Source organism: Dasypus novemcinctus, chromosome X, assembly GCF_030445035.2.
Source record: "Dasypus novemcinctus isolate mDasNov1 chromosome X, mDasNov1.1.hap2, whole genome shotgun sequence".
NCBI classification, from domain to species: domain Eukaryota; kingdom Metazoa; phylum Chordata; class Mammalia; order Cingulata; family Dasypodidae; genus Dasypus; species Dasypus novemcinctus.
In genome coordinates, this window is record NC_080704.1 from 138719243 (window position 1) to 138722859 (window position 3617).

General features: G+C 42.7%; 1 non-coding gene across 1 annotated transcript; it reads left to right on the plus strand.

The window, feature by feature from the left end:
• Nucleotides 1-2687: 2687 nt before the first annotated feature.
• Nucleotides 2688-2794, plus strand: LOC111763794 (U6 spliceosomal RNA). Its single transcript, XR_002796576.1, has one exon. It is a non-coding gene; the product is annotated as a U6 spliceosomal RNA (small nuclear RNA).
• The last annotated feature ends 823 nt before the right edge of the window (nucleotides 2795-3617 follow it).

Genomic DNA, 3617 nt, shown 5'->3' on the forward strand with positions numbered 1-3617 from the left:
CTGCAGGGAAGAGGGAAGGCCAAATCTGTGAATTACTTCTGTTAATTATGTTTTTTGCGATTTGAATAAAAAGATTTTTCCAACTTTCATGAACTATCCCTTGACTTGCTTTGCTCCCACAAGGGGAAATTTTAGAGTTTTTTCAGATGTATGGGGGGCGGGGCAGGATATGGAAGTGCTAGGAGAATGGATGTGGCAGTGGAATGTGAACCTGGGTATGGTTGGATAGCCTGCACTTTGTTTTCAGTGGTGATTTGGTTATTGCTAAGAGATATGGGGGAATTCGATTTTTTGTATGCCTTTTGCAGTGAATTATAGCAGCTTTGGTTGGAAGTGATGCTGCTTTGAGTAATTGTAGGATGAGATTTTTTGTTAACAATGGAGGATCAACTAGAAATTAGGAACCCTTTCTCCCACCAGATGGGTATGTGAGAGTGTAGGTGATGATATGCATATTTGGAGTTAGTGTAGGTGCTCTGGTGCGGGCTATGAACTCAGCTTGTGGGTTTGTGCCAGGAGGGAGGGAAACTGATTCTTCAATAGTGTCAGTTAAGGTGACAATAGCATATCCCATCTGGGTAGAATTAAGTTTAGTGGAGGTGCTGAGTCTGAAATATTTGGAAGAGGTTTAGGAAGGAGAACAACCACAATCATGAGTGTAAATTGTGTCAGGTGTTTTCAGGGATGGGTTGGGATCAATGGAGAGGGGTGTGGCAGGATTGGGAGGACAGTGGTATAAGAAGATGCTGGGATTTCGTAGAAGAGTTTTAAGAATGGTTTGAAGATGTGTAGAAGAGAGAGAAATAGTAGATTTGTGAGTCAAAAGAGGAGATAGGGAATATGAGGGGAAATTTAAGATAATTTATTGGAGACAGTTTAAAACTTTTTTGGACTAGGAGGGAAGCAGCAGGGAAGACTTTGAGGCAGGTAAGCCAGCCAAGAGTCATGGGTTCTCACTGTTTAAAGAAGTAGGCAATGATTCAGTTATCAGGGCTGTAGGGCTGCATTAAGATTTTTAGAGCATATCCATGTTGGGTGTTTACATAGAGAGAGAAAGGTTTAGAGGAATTGGGGAGAGCTAAAGCAGGTGCAGTTAATAGGGCTTCTTTAAACCAGTTGAAAGGAAGTTTGAATGACAGGGGACAATCAAGTGGCTCTTGTAATTTACCAGATACAGCTTGGTAGAGAGGCTTAGATACAGGTTTGAAGTCTGGAATTGAGACATGGAAAAAGTTGACAAGCTCTAGGAAGGAAAGGAAGATTGTTTTATTCTGTGGGAGCAGATATTTGTTGATGAGTTGGATTCGACCTGCAGTTAGATGTTTATGTGAGGGGGAAAGGTGGAGCTTCAGATAGGTTACTTTAGATTTTAAAAAAATTGTTTTAGGGTGTGGAAGTGATGAGGAGGAAGATTTCTGAGGAGGTTTCTGGTGTAAAAGAAGAATTTGGTAGGAAGAACAGGATCGGTAGAGGGAGGGGTGATTGTGAAGATAGAAAAAGGCCTAAATGTAAGGGATTGCTGGCCATCTGCCATTGTGCTGGAGGAAGTTCTTTAAGTCTCAGAGAACTTGGAAATCAAAAGTACCATTTTCTGGCCATTGACTTTCATTGTCCAATTTGTATTGCAACACAGAGGTTGAATAAAAAATGAGCTTTTTAGGTCTGATGATTCCTTCTACGTACTGAGTTTTAAGGTTATTGAAGAGATAACACAAAAGTATGGGTTTTGGGGACCTGAAATTGAATTCCCCATCTTAGGAGGCTTGGGTGAGATCAATGAAGGATCTCTAGGACAGGGGACATTTTGATTGAGACAGAAATCCCCAAATCAGTCAGAAATCTCCAAGGAAACAAGAAATGGCACTTGGAGCTAGATGTCTCTGGAGCAAAAGGCTTTCTTCCCACAATGATGCAGACTTTCTGCCAACTATCGACCTTGGAGACAGTGAGGATCACTGACCTAAGATCTAGGATGTTTTGGCAGGTTGTCCTGGATAACAAAAAAAGAGAGAGAGCAGGATCCTCCAGCAAAGAAATCCTTAACTCAGCCAACCTAGATTCAATGTCCAGTGTTGGATGGCTGTATGACTGTGGCAGGGGGATGATTCCTCACCAATCAATCAGTCTCAACATGACCCCTGTCCCAGGTTTTTGGCACCAAATGTTAGAGAAAAGGTGCTCACTGGGACATGGAGATGAAGAGTGCAGGCAGGATGTTTATTGAGAAGCTCTTCCAACTGAAGGAGTCTAAAGAATAGACTTCAGCCTGCCCATAGAAGGGGGAATATGAATTTATACAGTACTTTCTAGGTGGGAGGGGATCAAGGGTCTGAATGAGGTGCACAGGCCAACAGGAAGTCCTAGAGGTGACATTTTTTCTGTCTACAGCTAGAGGGTAGTGGGTTAGGGAGTTAGGTTTTCTTGGAATGCTGCTGCAGCAGGTGGTGCTTTGATCAGGATGGAGTGAAGGTCTCTATCTCACTTTACTCCTGTTTCCATGTGGTTTCTTTGTTCAACATTTAGGAGAAGTGCTGTCATTTTAGGCACATAGGCTTATGGGGGTAAGGGCTTGTCTTTCCTCAATGCATATCAGGGAGGACTGAATCACAGCTTGCTAATTACTGCAAACATAGTGAGGGAAAGCCTCTAACAAATGCCATTTTAAATTTCATTAAAATCTATAAGGCGTGCTTACTTTGGCAGCACATATATTAAAATTGGGACAATAAAGAGAAGATTGTCATGGCCCTTGTGCAAGGAAAATATGCAAATTTGTGAAGCATTCTATATTTGTAAGGAGTTTTCTGGGGCATGCATGTATGGTATATAGATATGTTCGGATGTTCATTGGGTATTGGTGTAGTGGGTAGAGTTTCACATGACAACTGAGGGAGTGCTGAGTTCCCATCCTGGGAAGCACTGTTGAATTCCACAATGGAACAGCAACAATCCCCCAAGTGAAAGGGCAAAGGCCAGTGAAGAAGGATGGTCCAATGATGGGCCCTTGATACTGATGACTATGCTTATGAGCCTGTGTGCTTGAAATTTCAACTAGGCCTAGAGCTGCAGGGTGCCTAAGATTTACCTCTTGAGAGCCTCTGTGTTGCTCAAATGTGACCACTCTCTAAGCCAAACTCAGCTTATAAATGCATTACCTTCCCTGCAGCATGGGACATGATTCCCAGGGATGAGTCTCCTTGCCACTGAGTGATTACAACCAAGCACAGGCTGGTGATGCAACTAGAAAAAGATCTTGAATAAAAGGGGATAATGGTAAAGACAAATGAGTTTATATGGCTAAGACACTTCAAAATCAGTTGGAAGGTCGTCAGAAAGGTCACACTTATGCATATCTCAGCAGGAACTCAGAGAGAGCCAAAGTAGATATGACTCCAGGTAATGGTCCTCCTGAGGGTTATGGAGACATGTAGGTCTTACGGTCATGGCAGATAGCAAGTTCAGTGCCTTGCCAGTGGGCCCTACTTTGGAATTTGTGCTCCTGAGTATGATGGAGTTGGACTCAGATGTGACTTCTCTGCACACGCTTCTTCTGTCTCTTTCATTGAACCTGTGTTTGGTGTATGCCCAGGAGACTTGAATTTCAGGATTGTCCATAT